General features: G+C 34.4%; 1 protein-coding gene across 1 annotated transcript in view; it reads left to right on the forward strand.

Annotated features, from left to right (window-relative positions):
- SEMA3A (semaphorin 3A) overlaps positions 1-20408 on the forward strand; it is a 461493-nt gene that overhangs the window by 51255 nt on the left and 389830 nt on the right. Inside the window, exon 2 of the mRNA XM_024559089.4 lies at positions 10513-10545. The gene's annotated coding sequence lies outside the window, so the exon portion shown is untranslated. The remainder of the gene's footprint in view (positions 1-10512; positions 10546-20408) is intronic.

Raw genomic sequence — 20408 nt, forward strand, 5'->3', positions numbered from 1 at the left:
GGGAGAGAGGGGGAAAGGTACAGAGAATAAGTAGCATAGATGATAGGTGGAAAATAGACAGGGGGAGGGTAAAAATAGTGTAGGAAATGTAGAAACCAAAGAACTTATAAGTATGACCTATGGACATGAACTATAGGGGGGGAATGTGGGAGGGAGGGGGGTGGGCAGGATGGAGTGGAGTGGGGGGGGAAATGGGACAACTTTAATAGCATAATCAATAAATATATTAAAAAAAAAAATTAAGTAAGCCATAGAAGGCTAGTTTTCAAAAATAAGACTCCCAGGAAGGTGAGACCACAGCACAGCATGTAGTACTGACAGAAAGTTAAGGAGAAGGAGAAAGCCAAGTTCTGGTCCAGAAGGTGTTTCAAAATAAAGACAGAAAAGTTCTGTTTGATCTGAGAAGTACAATAAAAAAAAAAAAAAAAAAAAAAAGAAAATAGTCCATGTACACTTTCAAAGAATGTATGTTTTGCTGCTTTGGGATGAAGTTCTCATGAAGATATCAGTTAAATCACCATGATCTAGTTCTTAATTTTCAGTCTAGAAGATCTCTCCATTGATTTCAATAGGGTGTTAAAATCCCCTCCTCTGACTCTATTACTGTCGAACTCTCCCTTTATGGCCATCAAGATGTGCTTTCCATATTTAGGTGCTCCTGTGTTGGGTACATAAATGTCTACAAGGGTTATAGCCTCTGATTGGAATGCTTCCTTTATCATTATGCAGTGTCTTCCTTTGTCTCTTACTATAGCCTTTGTGTTAAAGTCTAATTAGTCAGGTATAAATATTACTAACCCAGCATTTGTATGAAACACATTTTCTATCTCTGTACTTTAGTCCGTGTGTATCTTTCATTCTATGGTGAGTCCTTTGTAGACAGCATGTATATGGGTCATGCTTTCTTATCCATTCAGCTACCCTATGTCATTTGAGAGAGCATTTAATCCTTTACATTTAAAGTATTGATATGCATGAATTTATTGCCAATTTATTCTTTTACTATTTCCTTCTGTTCTTTTGTTTGTTTGTTTGTTTTTGTCTGTCTTAAAGCAGGCTCTTTAATATTTCTCATAATACTGGTCTGGGGTAACAAACTCCTTTAGCTTGTTTTCTTCTCTTCAATTTTAAATGACCTTGTTGCATTAAGTAGTCTCGGTTGTACGTCCTTGCTTTTTATCAATTTGAATAGTTATTAAAATCCCTTCTGTTCTGAAATGTTTCTGTTGAAAAATCAGCTGACAGTCTTATGGGAGCTCTCTTATAGGTAACTCTCTTTTTCTTGCAGCTTTTAGGATTCTTTCTTTGTTTTTTAAATTTTGCCATTTTAATTATGATGTGTCTTGGTGTGGATTTCTTTGAGTCTGTCTTTTTTGGGACTCTCTGCTTCCTGGAGAATGTATCTTTTTTCTTTCACCAGGTTAAGGAATTTTTTGGTCATTATTTCCTCAAAGAGGTTCTGAGTCTCTCTCCCTCTTCTCTTTCTGGTGCCCCTATGCTATGGGTGTTGTTATGCTTCAAATTGTCCCAAAAGCCCCTTAAACCATTTTCATGTTTTTAATTTTTTTTCTTTTGCTGCTCTGATTGGTGTTTTTTTCTACCTGTCTTCCAAATTGTTTATTTGATCCTCTTTCTCATCCAAATTATTGTTTATTCCTTTCAGTGTTTTAATCAGATATTGTATTCTTCATTTCTGATTGTTCCTTTTTTATGGTTTGTCTTTTTCATGATGTTGAGCATCCTTATAAACATCTTTGAAGTCTATATCCAATAAATTGCTTGCCTGCATTTCATTTAGTTCTTTTTCTGGAGACTTCTCCTGCTCCTCCATTTGGATCCTGTTTCTTTGTCTCCCAGTTTTGGCTGCCTCTTATTTGTTTCTTTCTATGTATTAGACAGATCTGCTACATCTCCCAGTCTTTATGGGGTGGCCTTATATTAGTTGTACTGTGGGATCCAGTGTTATAGTCCCTTTGATTACCTCAGCTGGGTGCTCCAGGAATGCCCCTTGTGTCAATTATGGCCCTTGTGGTCCCTTCTGTTGTGATTGAGTCTTGATTGCTATTGGCCTATTTGTGCATGGGGATCAAATTTCCCGCTGGCAGACTCTGAGCCTCAACCTCAACCATTGCATGTGAGCTTCTGTGATGGTGCTGACTACAAGAAGCAAAAATTGCCTCGGCAGGGTTTCATGCCTGCCAAGGTTTTCTCCTTTTGAATATGCTGCTTGTGAAGCTTATCAGATCCTGCTCTGATGTCGACTGAATCAGGCCATTGAGTGTATTGTTTCTGGTCCTCTTGCAAGGGGCTCTGGTGCAGGCCAATGTAAGAAACTGTCTGTGACTGGCCCTCAGCAACCTATTTGGAGCTAGCAGCAATCCCATTTGTGGCAGCCTCTGCGGGGCCTCAGTGTCCATGGGAAGGACCACGCTATGCACCGAGCCTGGATTTTACTGGGACTGGGCTTGGGAGCAGGTCAGCAAAAGTCCCACTTCTGCCTGCCTTTGCCTACTATCTGCCTGTTAGGCTAAGTCACTAAAAGAGCTTCTGGCTATGCTCCTCAGCAGGCCTAAATTACACTGGGTGGAGCAAAAGGGAGTGCAGAGGCTGGGGCTACTACTTTTCCCCAGGATGCTGCTGCACCGAGGGAGGGGACTGCTCTACCCAAGATAGGTGGCATCTGCAGTGTGGGGCCTGATTCAACACAGGGATCAGGGCTGCTGTCCCTTCCGCTCTCTCCACACAGTTGCGAACCCCAGACTCTTTTCACGTGACTCCAATCTGTTCCGCCTTCCCTTCACCAGAGCCCTGGGTGAGTGGCAGTCTTGATGGCTTCTTCTGTAAATCCTTGATTATAAGACTATTTTTTTCCAGCTAGTGTTCGGCTGGTTATTCAGAAAGATTGTTCTATAGTTTAGTTTCATTCTAGTTTGGTTCTGGGAGGAAAGTGTGTGTATTTTACCTACTCTACCACTGTCTTGCTATATAAATTTTACAGTTAGCTTCCCAATTTCTTTAAAAAAGCTCACTGAGATTTTGATTGAGTTTGTGTTCAATCTGTAGCTCAATTTGATGGCAATGGTCATTTAATAATACTACATTTCTCAGTTCATTTAGGTCTGTTTTAATCTTTTCAGCTATATGTGGTATTCTTCAGTCAAGAGATCTTAACAACGTTAGATAATTGCTAAATATTTTTATATCATTGATATTATTGTGCCACTTTAAAATTTTTTGTTTTTCAATTTAACTCTTGCTAACATGTACAATTTTAGATGATATTTGTATATCAAACTCGAATCCTATCACTAGGGTAATTTTATGTAGTAGCACAGTAGTTCATTTTTATAGTTTACTTACAGTTGGCTACTTATACACTCATATCTTCTGCAAATAAAAATTGTATTAGTTTGTCTTACCTATTTTATTGCTCTATTTTATTATAGATTCACACATTACAGTCCTTTGCTGTTCTGCTGCTTTTATTCTGTCAATCTGACTACCTCACATTTCAATATACTTATTGGCATTTTCTGTTTGAAAATTATGTCTTCTCTAATTTGTTCTCATGTATGATTATGTATTATCCAATTTATAAAAATCTTTCTTTCAATTATTTTCTTTAAAGCAGCTTTCTTCTCTTATTATACTCCACTATGAATAGAAACCTAATGCTATAAAAGTATCAGATGAATTTTGAAAATAAATGTATGTTTTTTAAATGAAATATGCTCTACTAATATAACAAGGGATTGTATCCAATCTTAGGGTCATATTATATAAGACTATCTTAAACACAATATCATTTTGAGGACTTAATGTTCAAGCTTGACTGTTAACTGAAAATAAACATACAAAAGGGTTATGAAAATAAACATATGAGTTATTTTCAATACTAGCAATAAAGGCTAATTACTAGCTCAAATGATACAAAACCTTACCTACCATGTGTGTCTACTTCAGTTCATCCTATTATTCCCTTTTTTTTTTTTATTGCAGCTAGGCTCCCAGAAAATATTAGCCACTAAAGCTTACTATGCTCTGATTTGCCATATACCATTCTTTATTTGATCTCTTTGGGAATCACCTCAACCATCCAGTGGGCGGGCCTATTGTAAGAAAATAAAACCTTGTGATCCTTTGTTCTGAAGGATAATAGGTAAAAGCACAGAGTGCTGAGAAGCTGTGTTGGATCAGTAACTGGGATTCTGCTTTGTCTGTGTTTCTGTCATGGAATTGAATTGCTGGTATTTAACTCAAAATAAAGGGCCGTTTAAAACTGTTTGGAAAAGCTGAATAAAAAACCTTTTGGGTGAATAAACAATTTCTCTTTCAAAATAAGTAAATATGCATGGCTTCCCCATACAAACAGTTTAATATTTAGCCCCTCAAAAAATAAAGGCAAAGTCCATGAAGAAAACTATGGTGTAAACTCAGTCCTAGTAAACTATGAACGCATTGACCTTGTCCCCATCTGCATAACAGAAACATTCTCAATGATTTACTTTCTGATTAATCCCTGAAATGCACATGTTCTCGTGTCACTTCCACGTTAAAACAGTGGCTTCCATCATTCTAAAGCTTTGTCCAAACTTATTTACAGGGCATCGAGGGATCTGGCTCCTCTGTCTACTGGGCACACCATTCACTGTTTGGTACACAGTTGTGACTACACTTCATCTCACATAATCTGCCCTGGCTCCTCCAGAGAGAGGCAACAGCTTTCTTTGTGTCACTCTGCATGCAGTTCTAGCAGTTCATTTTACATAATGCACTATGGGTATTTGCTTGTGTATATCCCTCTGTCACTCAACTGTAAGTCTTTTGAAGACAAGATACTCAAATCTTTGAGTCTTTGTAATGCAAATGTCAAAAATGTTTGTTTAATTAATTAAAATTGATCGCATCCTCATCTATTATTAACTACTGAAGTTGGCCTCATCCATTATTCTATCTTGTTTAAAATCTTAGACGATAATTAATAAACCCAATCCTATTACCAAGTTTAGGTAACCTTGCTATCCGAGCTCTGATTTTTAATTTTCTGTAACTTCTTGGGAATGAATATATTCTATTTTCTTCTGTATATTAGCCAAAGTTAGTGATAAAAAGGCTTTATTCATTGAATACAATTCAAATTTATTGAATTCTGACTCCAAAATGAGCATCATACTTTTGATGCTCAAAACTAGTACATTCTCGGCAAAATATTACTTCTTGGTTCAAAGAAGAAAAGCTTTTAAAAGTTAACAGACTCAAGATTCTCTGAACATCAAGTTCTCATAAAACATCATTTGATTAATTAAATGTCATGTCGTAATAATGGAAACTGTTTCCCCTCAAATTTTCATGGGCAGAAAATGCAAGTTTAAATGCATGTAGTTTTCTTCTACACACAAAGCTGAAATAAAATTTAAAATAAAAATGACTTTCTTCAATATGTCCTCTATTTAGGGCAACCAGATTATTAGGAGAAATTAATACCTGGACATAGTAGCTGTTAATGTAAAGTTACATTATATCATTTACCATATTTTTTGAACTCTAAGACACACTCCCCCCCCGAATTTGGGAGGTAAGCGGGAGTGTGTCTTATAGTCCGAATGTAGCTTACCTGGCTTGCTGGGGTCGGGGGGCGGGTGGTACAGGGAGTTTACAGGAGGCAGGAGCAGGACCACGTTTTTTGCTTCAAAATTGTTTTTCCTGTTTTCCTCTTCTAAAACCTAGGTGTGTCTTATGGTCTGGTGCATCATATAGTCCAAAAAATATGGTAACTCTCTGGGAAAATTACACTGAAGGACCATATTCTGTGTGTGTGTGTGTATTGTGTATATATATAGATATCCATACACAAATGGATATTCAGAGCTTTATACTTCATAAATATCTTAAAGATATTATACAGTTTAGTTGTTTATTCTTTGCCAAAATTTAATGTTGACTTAAGTGCAATAAAACACACACACACATTTGTTTACATGTGGATTTGGAACATAATCTCAAAGGCTTTCGGACAAATGACCTGTGTACCTCGAGACAGCATTATGCAGTAACACCTGGCTCTCTCAGCCAGTCTGTTTCCCAGGTATCCACTCCATCAACCCTATTGTTTTAGTCTTCAAATACAGGGTCAGATTACTAGGTTGCATATAAAAGAACAGAATTATAGTTTACCCTTAAAAAAACACAGGTTTAAACTGCATGTGTTCACTTGTATGTGAGGTTGTATTTTTTTCCAATAAATGCATGCTGTACTCTAAATGTATTTTTCTTTCTTATGATTTCTTAATAACCTTTTCTTTTCTCTAGCTTACTTGATTATAAAAATACAATATATAACATATGTATTATATAAAATATATATTAATCCACTGTTTATTCAGTCAACTGTAGGCTCTTAGTAGTTAAGTTTTAGGGAAGTCAAAATTATACACAAATCTTTGTGCTCAGGTTCAGCACCCCTAACCCTCATGTAGTTCAAAGGTCAACTGTATTTATATTTTTTCAAATTAATCTTATGTAATAATAATAATCTACCCAACTTAAAAAGCATATGCCCAGACTGATCATTTAATGACAATTATAATTTTCAGTCATTTTAATTTTTGTCCATTCTATGTGAAATTTTAGCTATCTTTATTTTTTAACAATGATGTTTGTCCAGAAAATTTACTTTTTTTAGCATTCTAGGAATTTCATAGTTCTTACACAACATATCTTTCTGTCTGGGAAGTATGCTATTTTAACTAAATTGTTAACTAAATTGTTTGGAATATGAACATATACACACACACACACACTTGTCAGAATTTTCTTTTAATTACTTTTGGTTGCCCAAAATCAAGTACATTTCATTTTAATCTCCTAAAACTAAACACCATTTAAACATGTATATTTTCTTCTGAACATGTTGTTTTATAATGACATGCCTCTGAAGTAGAAAAACTGTTTTTAAATGGAGGAAAGTTTTGCTGTGCTTAAATATGTTAAAAAATTGCCAAAGTCAGACTTTCCCAAATCGGGCTTATACTATGCACCATTTCTACTGACAGCGTGACAAATACGCACTCCTCAACATTTTGAGTGAGGCATTTGATTAGTGTGAATTTAATGTGGAATTGAACTTTCTGTCTCCACAATGTACAAGTAACATTTATAATAGCTTGAAGTTGCCGTTAGCATATTATGACGCCTGTGGTGTATTTATGCTGGTTGACAGTGATGGGTATTCTCGTCAAAGATGTATTCAAAAGGGAAGAGTCCATTTCCATTTCCATGCCTCAACTTCTTCCTCCCGCAATTATTTCAAACAGCAAATTTAATTAAAATGATGTAAGTACTCGGACTGCCTCTTCTTTCTTGAACATGTCTTTCTTGTGTGCATTTTACCAGCTAGGGAATTCTAGAATGAAGAATCACGTCCTGTGGTCCTGTGTTTCCTTCTACCTCCAACTGAAATTTTTAACAGTAAAGTCTTTGTTTTAAGCCATTGGAATTCTTAGTCACAGCCGTTCTTTTTTATTTTTTTTTAATTTCAAAATAATGATGTCAGCAAAGATAATTTGTAGAGATCATTCTTCATTTTGGAGGCAGTAAAGGTGCTGGGCAAGTGGGCATAGCTATTCACATAGAATTATTCCAGCTTCTAGTCAACTACCTCTTTAAATGCAGAAAAATGAGATGGAATTTACTGCAACCATTGAAAAACTTAATACGCAGAACCTCTCTAACGTGGTTTCCTGGTTGATCACATGGCAGAATCCTCACTTTAGGACACCCATCCTCACAGGGTCAGTCTCTTTCCTCACTCTTGGCCAGAGAAAAGGAACATAAAATATGGTTATGTATTGATTATCCGATATTTTATTTTACTGTGGTAAAGTATTTTATACTGGAGGATATCCTGTGTAGACAATGAAGTCATCTTCTTCCAGGGGAGATTTAGAAAGAATTTAAAAGTTTGAATATGAAACCCAGTTATTAAAGGTAAACATTTATCTAAAAGGTAGAGATCATTGTTAGAAACCATCAAGTTTAAATATCAAAAGTTAGTATAATAAGTATGATAAGTTTCCCACTGCTAATTATCAAGAAGGAAAATTATAAAGCCCAACATGAGATAGTTAAGTTAGATTTGTAAAAACAAATGGTAATTTCATGATTTAACATTGTGAGTGGAAAAGAGTGATGTTGTGAACATTTTCTTTTAAATTAATTTTAAAAATGCCTTATCTGAAGGCTGAAGAGCAAATTGGGTAAATATTTAAGTCCATCTTAATCTTATAATTACATAATTAGTACACTGTTAGGTTTATATAATTTGTTAAATGTAATAGAAAGTATATAATATTGGTTGTGGTTCATTGACCACATCAATCAACAAATATTTAGTGAAGGCCAACCATGACCTGCACATTTTTCTATGGACATTTTAAATGTGCAGTAGTGAAAAAAGCATACAAAACATTTGCTTTCATGGAGCTTACATTCATTTGGAGAAACAAAGACAATACATAGATGATAGATAAATGATAGATAGATAACTAAACTGCTATGACAAAACACACATAAAGGTATAAGAAATAAATTAAGTAGGAAATATCTAGGGAGGAATGGGATTCTTTCTATAGGGTGTCTGAGAAGAACTCTTCGGTGGAAGTGAAATAAATGAGGTGGAGAGGCTCAGGGTTCCGTACGGGGATTGTGTTCCTGCTGAAGGAATAGCAAATGCACAGGCCTCAGGACAGGAATGTGCTTGGTGTTTTCAAGAAACAGCATGGGAACCAGTGTGGCTCCAGAGGAAGAGGGAGAAGCGCAGTCCAAGAGGCACAGAGACCACTTGAGACTGAGAGTTATGTAGTGACAAATTCATATTCAAATCTAATACCTGCAGGTCTTTCCATAATATTTGCATAGCTCCAATACAACAGATATGTCTTTTATGCTGTACTTATTGGGTAGATGTTGTTTTCTTTTTTACAAATTTGTCCATGATGTTATAGTGAATTATAGTGAATTAAAATGTTATGGATACAATGATTTCCATGGCCTACTGGGAGGCAAGTGTAATGCTTTGCCCAGCACTATGATGCCAGAGTCTATTACAATAGTTTTCTTTAGGTGGTCAATATACATATTTTCTCAGTGAATGAGTGAGTCATTCAAATACCTCTTTACAGAAGGTAGAATAACATGGTGAAAAGCTGTTAACTTAAAAATCAAAAGGTCTTTCAAAGTAAGAGGCAAACAAGGATTTTTTGTTTGTTTCTTTATTTTGAGATCAAAGAGAATAGTTATTAAGTACATACCCTTTCAGTCAGAAAAACAAATAGTGTTCCAATTAAGAGAAAATGGCAAAGTGTATTTTTGAGAAAAGGAAGGAGAACTATTATATCGGTAGAAGGTAAGCATTTCTATTGGTGCAGATAACATAACATAGTAATGGTAATTCCACACAAGGATTTTAATTTTCGGTCCAATCAGTAGTCATAATAACTGCTTTCTTGTTATCTTTGTAAACAGTTCTTTGGGAAAAGAGATTGTTTAGGCTCAGGCCAAAGGTTATTTTGCCCTGTTTTAACATTCCAAAGATTTGAGTCATTAGCCACGCTAGGCAGTTCCCCTAGCATGGCTTTCTTATGTTATTTTGACAGAGCAGAGACTGCAGGTTACACTGCCTGCCTTTTAATGCAGGCCCTTTAGAGTTATCTTTATTTGGGTACCACAAGGAATTACAGTTAACACCCTAAATCTGTAACAGTCAAATTTTATTGGTACCAAATCAGCTTCAATAGCATGCAAAATTCTACTTCAAAAACTTCTCCTTCCCCTTATGTTGGTGATACAAATTGTATTTTGTATTGTGTGCCCAATAATAGGTTTATAATATTTTTCTGCATTTGTCTTTTAAATCATATAGGAAATAAAAAGCAGAGTTACAAACCAAACATTCAGTAACCGCTACAGTATTCTTATTTAAACTCATTTACATTAGGTTATTTTATTCCCCACATCTAAGTTGATGCCTGAGAATAACTGATTATTAAGAGCAATATCCAATAAAAAATTAAAAGGAAAGCGCCATTTTTTTAATTAACAATTTGTGGCATTGACCAGGTAGCTCAGTTGGTTAGAGCACCGTCCCAATGAGCCAAGGTTGCGGGCTTGATTCTGTCAGGGCACAGACAAGAATCAACCAATGAGTGCATAAATAAGTGGAACAGCAAGTCAATCTCTCTCTCCCCTTCTCTACTTTCTCACAAATCAATGAATTAAAAGATAAAAAATAAAATTAATTTTTATTATAATTGACATTTAAATAAAAGCAATAAAATGTTTTTCATGGTATTAAGTTAAATCACTATAAAATTAAAAGACTTTTGAACAGAAATTTTATGAGAGTAAGTCTATAGTTGAAATAAAATAAAGTTTTATAATAGAAACACTATGTAATCCTAAAATTTTCGATGAGAGCAAATATATTTACCATCCATTTGTATCAATGTTTTTCAGAAACTTTCAAGTGAATTTCCTGTTTTCTGTCACGTAAGTAAACATTTTACACAATAATTTTCATTAATTAAAATTTAATTGTTTTCATCATCTTACTATTTCTAGACCAAACAACATTGTAGCTATTGATCTTTATTATGAATTTATATTTGTAAAGAGTCTCATAATGAGTGCAGAGTAACTGAAATAGATTTGAACAGTTTATTTTTAAAATAGTAGAGCACTCTTAAATCACAGTATAGGTAAATATTCCTTATTCATGGTTGGAGTAACATTTCTCTGAACTGGAATTAAATATCTATTTATAAGGCAGCCAAATTATAAAGAAGTTTATCACAGAGCCTAAATTTTAAAATAGTATACCCAGTTATAGTAATCAAATAAATTAGGGTTTTTTTCAAAGGATTATGCCTTAAAAATTGCAAGTACCATGGGATCCTTAATGAACAAGCCAGGTCTGAATTTTATTCCTTGTTGGAACAAAATCTTTCTTCTAATTAGATGCTCTGGCTCCAAATGGATAAAAAATAGATGAATTGCCTCTGCATCATTTTCCTTCCTGAAGGTTTGTCTTTACTCCAAATCCTTTTCCCCAAATATTGTTTTAAATGATACCTGTCCAATTGCAAAGGAAAATTAAAAAATGAGAGCATTTTCATTTTTCTGACTCTCAAGTTCCTATAACTTTTTCAGTCTGGTATCTAACTGAAGGTCGATAGTCTAATTTGAGCTAGTTCTTGTCTATCTTTTTTTTTTTTACACCCAAATCTCCATGTTTGAAAGATTTTTTTCCTACTTGAAACCTTTGTATTTATTAAGTAGATGCATGTGACTACCACTTCTTTTTAGAGATGCTGGTCAGAAAGGGATAACCAGCAAAAACGAAATGAGCTATGAGCTTGTAAAATGTCTCACTGGTAACAAAAGATACAGAGGGTATTTGTAAATCAGTACGTGCAACTCTAGATTACATGGATACACTTTTTGAGGCTTGCGGAATTAGACTCACAATATGCTTTAAAGAAGTCCTAGCAACTTAGTTGACCAAATGGACACTAGTGATGTAATTTCTAAAAATATAACATGTAATGCTATTAAATTAGGTAGCATTTATTGAATATTAAATATGTGCTAGGTAATTTGAATGCTATATCCTGATAATATAGCTGAGAAAAGTAAGCACAGAGTATATTTGCATTTTCCAATTATACACAGCTTGCATGTAGGAATTTTGGTATTTAAAACCTTCAGGGGGAAAAAACCCTCACTTGAGAGCTTATGCTCCAAGCTATATGGCTTCCAACGACTAGAATAAGGAAACAAATACAAGCAAACTGGTACAATCTAAACAAGAAAATATGCCAAAAAAGCCGAATATTTTGTTTAATATGTTCAAATGTTTATTTTTTCTAATTCAAATGTCTGAGAAGCTGGAAGATTAGTAAAATTAACACCTGTATAACATATCACCTACATTCATCAGGTATTGACAGTTTTGCCACGTTGGCTTTTGGTCCCTGCAAGCAGTATTTGTCTCTGAATTATGTGAAAGTAATTGCAGCCGTTACAAAATGAAATCCCCAAATATTTCAGTATGTGTACTGTAAGAGTTGGGTGTTCTTCTGCCTGTATGGCAGTATTCCTTATCACACACAAGAACTTTAACTGTGATATAACAATATGAAAAAATTCTAAAACTTCACAGGCAAAAGAAACTACTGAATTTCCCTTGATATACTCAGTGGTATTGGTGGTAAATTTTCGGTCAATGTCTATTTTATAAAATCCAAGGTTTCTGAAATAACAAAGGCTAACTTGTAGATTTTTGTCTGCACAGATTGCAAATGATTTCTACCTATTAAAAAAAAAAACAATCCTGTGGCTGTCATCTGTTGCCCTAGTTTTGTATGTGCCCGAGCAATATCTTTATTAAGTTGCCTGCAGAAACCTAGATCCTATAATCTTTGATCTAACTCTAATGTCCAACTGGTTCCTCATGAATTGATGAGATAGATAAAATTTTTGACATATATTTTATATTTATAGGTGAGTCATGTTTTCAACCTTTTGAAAATTATACTATAACAATAATTTGATCTAATATACAGTCCTTATTCAAATTTCCTCAAAAGTTTCAACAGTATTCTTTATAGTGCTTTGCTTCTTTATTTGTTTGATTATTTTGATCCAGAAATCGGTCAAAGACCCTGCACGGTAATGGTTTTACATGTCTCTGTAGTTCCTTCAGTGTGGAAAAACAGCCCCTCTGTTTCACTCTATTTATCCTGGCTTAATTGTTTTTCCTGATACTAATTTTTTCTTTTAGGAATGCAGCCTGATTGTGTTATAGAATGTTCCCCTCCTGGGTTTGCCTGAGTGTTTAGTCAGGATTAAATTAAAGTTAAACAATTTTGACAACAATACTACAGGGATATTATATGCTTTCTGTTATATCAGATTTACATAATGACAGTGTACCTCTTTTTTTGGAAGATACTAAGTTCCATTGCAAGGTTATAGTGATTTCTGTGGGATTTCTCCGTTGTGAAGGTATATGGTATTGTACACATTTATCAACACGTGGGCTGATCTTTGAGACTATGTGAAGATTGCATTCCCCAGCAACATTTTAGCCAATGATTTAGCATGTTCTCATGTTTATTGCTTTGGCCAATTATTACAGTGGTATTTACAAAACCAATTCTTTCATTTCGACCTGTCGGTGTTTATGGGCAATGGAAATGACTGAGAGCTCAGGGCTGGAGTCGAGAGATCAATGCATATGCGTGTGCCTAGCTTCCAAATTTCAAAGACTGGTGAATATTTGATTATGAAATTAGTTTTTAAAAATATAAAACAAGTTCACGAATGTTACAGTGTACATATGTTTGAAACTGGAATCGAGTCAGTTATTCAGGTTAACAATGCGGGGTTTATCATAAATACCATTATAGTGCTTAATAAAATATCAGTTGATAGGGCCATTAGGAATTTATAATGAAGCAGCAGGTGTGACCTGGAGACTGATTTTTCCCATCTGCTACATTTGTAGTAATAATACCTACCTCATAAGACTGTGTTGAGAATTAATTAATATACTACATGTAAAGCATGGGTCATATTTCCTAGCACATAACAATGATTTTTAAATTATTTTTACTGTGTTACATTGTGCTATGTGTGTGTGAGTGCGTGTTATTGGGAGAAAACTGTGCAACATCCATATACAGGATATTGTTTTTAAATTTAGACAAGCTTTCTAAACTTTGAATGATTCCTGTCTGGAGTACTGTTTCCTTGGAAAGTGTCATCTCATCAAGTGTCTCAACCCTAGTGTTTGCTTCTGTTTATATTTTGACTTAAAGTGGAAGTAGTCATGGAAATAGCTTAGGAACTTTAAACTTCCCTCCTAGACAAATAAAAAGGCTTGCTTCTAAAACAGCCCATCCAGTCTAATCTTCACAGCACTTAGAGGACAACTACAAAGACTGCGCATCAGGAAAGGATAAAGGGAATGTGGTGATGTTTCTTTTTCAATGATCTAGCTCGTTTTATTTGCCTCTTGCTTTGAACCATTTCTATATCAAAGTAATGCCTAGGAAGGAAAGTGCTTTGGGGGGATTTTTGACTGACAGGTACCATTACTAATAAATTGCCTCAGAATGTAAAAATGTGACCCCTCAGGTGGTTCAACCACATTGTTTGCAAACTGTGACTAAGTATCGAATTCCAGCTTTTTTGCTAAGCACTCACCATGGAACAACACAGTTTCACTCTTTAGTGCTTTGGCACTGGTTGTGTAGGTCATAATTAGAGACTCAGCTAAGGATGAATGGAGAAAAATGTGTCTGTGCAATTGACTAAAACCAGTCTGACCCTGCCTGATCCTTATTCCTTAAAACCTGTGACCTCCTGTAGCCTCTTGCGTGATCCATGTATATGATTTGCACTGCCTCCTACTGACCTTTTCATCCGTAGGCTTTTCAAGCCATTACTTTGCTTTGCAGCCTTATCAAGGCATTCATTTTGAAGTATCATAAATACCATCTAGAAGTTCAAAGTTTGCCCAGCATAGTAAGAAAAGTCTCAATGGGTTTCTTAGGAAAGAAGGTGAAAAAGAAATGCAGAACTTTACAGAAATCATGTATTTTAAAATAAGTGCACATTTGAATTAGGGAAGGACCAACAATAGAATGGGATAATGGGGAGAGCAATACAAAGTGTCTTATTTTATAGAATCTATTGCATTACCAGGATTCAATTTTACAAGTTTTATTCAATCCGTCAAGATACAGTTTACAGGTGGTCCCTGACCTCTTGTTGAAAGAAGAAAGAAAACAAGCCTGAATTTAAAATACAATCTTTCTTAATCCAGTTGTTTCATGTTGGTATGAGAAAAAAAGAATAGCAGAAAAATTTCAACATGTATAGGGGAAGACATCATTTTTCAGTGTAATTTTTACATGTCTATTAAAATGTTTAAAGTTCAATATATTTGAGCCCATCTACTTTATCCCAGTTTTTTTTTGTTGTAACAGTAGCGTCCAAGAATTTATCATCATACCTAAATGTCAATATTTTAAGAAATGGGTAAAGTTGTAAGCAGTCTATTCTTTTCAAGTCCACTTAATAGAAATGACGGCTTTGGCCGATATTCTGGAAACATCATAAGGGAAGTAACAGGACGTTGAGTAAATGATTCATAGTAATTAGGAAGCAAGGGAGAACTAAAATTCTAGTACCCCTTCATGATAAATTATTCCTGACAAAATGTCTTATTACATTCCCTTCAATTTATGCTCCAGTGACTGTGCTTTCTAACTTGCTCCTTAAATATATTTAGTTGTTAAAATAGAAACTCATCATCACAACCATCTTACATTATAAAAACAACCCCAAGTAAGCTGCTACCATTTTTTCTCCTATTCCAGAGATCAAGCACCACATAGCTAAGAAGGCTCTTTCCCCTCCGTTGATGCTTCTGAGATATGGCGAACTCTTCTCCTGAGCAAACACCCACACACAGACACTCACGCACACATACACGCACATGTCTGCAAACAGTTTTGAACACACTGACTTACGGCATGTTCTTATCCTTCTATCTTAAACATTAAGATTTGTGGGCAATGAAAAGTTACACCTCTCAAGAACAGCTGGAAGGAGTTCCATCTAATAGTTGCCACCGTGTCAATAGAAAGTGAGTCTTTGGGGTGCAGATATCCTGGGAAATTGGTCAAATGGACTTTAAGAGTACAAGTATGGAGAAACACAAATACTTCTGAAAGCTTTAAAGACACGGGGTTAAATGCTCCCCCAAGCAATTTGCCATTTCCGTGTTAATTCAGTTTGTAGAAACATACAATTAGAATCTCTAATACCTGCATTTTTCTCTACTTTATGAGAAAAACATGTGCTGCTGGACGGAGTCGTGGACACACTGGGAAGGAAACCCTCTGTGGACTGACTTTTTATCTCCTGCTGAAAGGCCACAACTCCTACATTTCCAACGGGAAACAAAGCAAAACAACACTTTATTCCTTTATTGGAAACTAGCACCTTTCCTTAAAACTGAAATAGGTGCTTTCATGTAGCATTAGTAATTTTCTTCTTTACAGGTGTTGAGCAAAGTAGCCTGGGGAGTGTGCAGTCTGGGCTGGGAATTAAATCCAGGTTGCTTGCTGAATAATATAATGCATAACCACATAGGCACATGTTAACTTTAAAAGAATGCCTTTTATCTTGAAAATTATAGAAGAAAATGTCCTCTGATAAAAACCCACAATCACTACTTGTAAACAACTATATTTTATGTATGTTTTTATAAATGTATATGTATATATGTATTATATACATGTATATTAGTGTACAAATATAAAATTCATGTAAATTGTGTATTCCTTCAAGTAACAAACAATTGATCATATAATACAAAAAGATAAGATCAATTTGCTTTTTTTATTCTTATATAGAACAAAACAAATATTTAACAGTCTTTTTTTTAAGATTTTATTTATTTATTTTTAGAGAGAGGGGAAGGGAGGGGGAAAGAAGGAGGGAAAGATCAATGTGTGGTTGCCTCTCTTGTGGTCCACACTGGGGACCTGGCCTTCAACCCAGGCATGTGCCCTGACTGGGAATCGAACTAGTGACCCTTTGGTTCACAGCCCGCGCTCAGTCCACTGAGCTACACCAGCCAGGGCATATTTAACAGTCTTATAGTATTCATACATTTGGCTTCCCCAGTGGAAAATTTGTTTTCAAATCAATTATCATACAAATAATGTTATTCCATAATGTGATTGATCTGTATTAGTCATTCTTTCTAAACAGAAAAAGAAAGAAAACTTTTGATAGAGAGTAAGGAAGCAAATATTTATATTTTTAAAAATAATATTAATATTCTTCCATTTTATACCTCACAACAAAAGAACCTTGGAAACCAGTGCATGATTCTCTGAAAGCTGAAATTCTTCCATAATTTTTATAGCTTTTACCTGAATTAATTTCTTTCAAAAATAGCCATTTGCACAAATTATGTCATAACATAGTTCTCACCTAACTTATTTGGTCCAAGAATGTCAGTGATTCAGAAAACACATTTGCTTTCTCCTTCTATTTTGGGAAACAATGAAATAAAATACAAATAAATTAATTTGTTTCTTTTAATTGAAGAATTTAAACAATAGGTTTTCTCCATCTCTGGATAAGTGCATGAGTTTCAAGGAAGAGAGCAATGTTCTACAATGAATCCCTAGCGAATGCTGCTGTCAAATTTACCACCCTCTCCAGTTCCGGTTTAAAACCATTTGGGCAGTTGTAGACCACAAAACAGTCTGATGGAAAGGTGCTACTGGGATTTGTATAGTGTAGCAGGCCCAGTATGACAGATATTGGAAGGGTGCAAAAGCAGAACATGTTGCATAAGTATGATTGGAAAGGCTACAGTGAGGAATTGAGAAAGGAGCAATGTGCTTGAAATGTGTAATATCTCCAAAATCTATAGAAAACACTGATCTAGGTAGTGAATGGTCAGAAATCCTAAATGCCACAGTTTCATTAATCCGGACAAAAAGTGAGAAAAAAGCACTAGACTCTTTTATGTTAAACGAAACACCATAAGGCTTCTATTGTTGTGTGCCTGGCAAATTGCAGGCACGCAATAAATGGTAGCTATTGTTACTTTCGATAAGAAGAGGTAAAATGAAATTTTAGAGTCTTAAAAGACTGGTTGGACCCTGGCTGGTGTGGCTCAGTGGACTGAACACACACTGGCCTGAGAACCAAAGGGTTGCCGGTTTGATTCCCAGTCAGGGCACATGCCTGGGTTGTGGTCCAGGTCCTCAGTAGAGGGTGTGTGAGAGGTAACCACACATTGATGTTTTTCTCCCCCTCTTTCTCCCTCCCTTCCCCCTCTCTAAAAATAGGTAAATAAAATCTTTTTTAAAAAATACTAATTGGATAAGAAAGTGAAGATATAGCTGGATTATACTAGTTCGAAATTTGAGAGACTGGAATTATAAATGGAGTATTAGCCAACATGCCTTTTGGTTGTTTAGTTAGTTTGCTTATCTTTACTTTTTTAATTGGTCATTTTAAAAAGTAAATTGGGTAAGACATGAGACACTTAGCACAATGCCTGGCATACAGATGCAAAGGGGAGGAAATCTTTTGGTTTTGCCCAGTTTTATAAACTTTGCATGCCTTATCTCATTTAATTACCTCAAAACTCCATGGACTAGGTGCCACTCTGCTGGAAATGGCATATCATTCAAACATGTTGATTTACATGTAAGAGAATGAAGGTCCATAGGGGTTAACTAAACTTTTCAGAACTACTAACCTAGAGGTTTTGTTCTGACTCCTTTCCAAAATTACACATGTTAGAGGCTCCTTGTGCCCATGTATATATTAGATTAAAAGGGAAGAAATGCATGAAGAATGCTACGGCAAAGCTTATAGAGTATTTTCAGGAGATGCTGAAACTTTCAATGTAAATTAACTCAATAAATGTTTACTGCACAGTTAACACTTTTTGCACACTTACCTTTCTATACACAATTTTAATTAGAACTAGAAAGTTAAAGTAACAAGCAAGACTAAGTATATTATTTTTATTCAATATTATAAGCAATAGAAATGCTGTAGCTTTGGAAATTTTGAATTTCTCACCTGGTGATATTGCATGCCTTTAAAAACTTATCTTATAAACTAGGAAATGTAAATCATCAAGATTTTGAAAATCTCAAACAATCTCAATCAAATCTCAATTATATATTTCTTTGCAATATTTTATTAATATATATATATATTATTTATATATATATAAATAGAATATATATATTCTATAAAGAATATATATATTCTTTGCAATATTAATAAAATATTGCAAAGAAATATATATGTATGCTTCCATTTATGCAACTATGTAAACATGGAAGAAAAAATGATGCACCCTTGTCAATGTATGTTGGATGGTGATACAATGACAACATCAACAGATGAACACATGCTAATTGCCTATTAACTCTTAGTTATTTTGCTAAGAATTTATGCTTATTTGTACAGGGTGAGGCAAATATTGCCTAGATAAGGAAAGTGAGGATTAAAGTATGGGTCCCAGATAATTTATGTATATTAAAAAAATAAAATAAAGAGTATACAGATAGAAAAGAAAGAACTAAAACCAATCATCTTCTCATGATTTCTTCTTGCATGTCAAACCTTCCATCAGGAATGCTCCCCCTCTACATTCATGGCAGCCTTTTCAAGTTTGTTTAGTGAGAGTCAGAAGGCAAATCCTTTCACTTTTTGTTTTTCTGAAAACGAATACTTTATTTCACCTTGGTTTTTGAAAGATAGTAGTTCCAGGTATAGAATTATTAATGATAACATTTATGTTCTTACAACACATTGAAGATATTATTACAGTGCTTCTAACTGGTATTGTTGGAGCTGAGATGCCAGTCTACTGTCATTCCTCTACAAATGGTATATTTTTTCTCACCATTTTAAAAATTTTGTCTTTGTCTCTGAAATTTAGTTACTATTATTACTATTATAGTACTATTAAATAATATAGTCTAATGCAATAATATATCTTGCTCAGAATTTTTTAAATTACTTTGTTTAATTTTTTGCTCTTCTGGTATAAAATGTTGGATTTCTTTCCTTTATTCTGTAGATGTATATTCATAATTTATAATTATATCTTAAAATCATAATTATATTATTTTTTTAAAAATATTGTCTTGCCTATTCTCCTATTCTTCTTATTCTGAAATTCAATTAGACTATTATCAGACTTCATCAATTCAGTTTATGTATCTCATAACCACTGTTGGATATTTTAACTTTTCTCTCTGATTGCCTCATGAATATTTTCTTTAATTTTTTCTTCTAGTTCATGCTTCTATCTTGATGCAATGAAATTTTTGCTTTACTTTTTCCATTTTGAAATTTATATTTGATTCCTTTTTCAATCTCTACCAACATTTTAAAATTTCTTAATCTTCACTCAAATATTCAAGCTTACTCTTATTTCCTGAAATATAAAAAGCATGCATATTTAAATATTAATTCATACACCTAATATATATAACTGCTCTGCAAGTATACTTCAGCTGGTTTTCACTCATGGTACATTTTTTTTCTCTATGAGTTTTTGATGTTTATCTACATATGAGTTCTGAATTGAAGTTAAAGTTTTATGGTATAGGTTTTGCATTTACTTCTATCAGTTGCCTGGTGTTCCTCTACCAACTAAATTGTGTAAAGATGAGAAAAAATCTACATAAAGACCAGATTATGCTTATGAATTCCCAAAAGAATATTTTTCCACTCCCACGATACCAGTGACATAAGGAAGTTTATTTACTGCTCCTCTGCTGTGGTTT

Source organism: Desmodus rotundus, chromosome 6 (genome assembly GCF_022682495.2).
Source record: "Desmodus rotundus isolate HL8 chromosome 6, HLdesRot8A.1, whole genome shotgun sequence".
Lineage (NCBI taxonomy): Eukaryota > Metazoa > Chordata > Mammalia > Chiroptera > Phyllostomidae > Desmodus > Desmodus rotundus.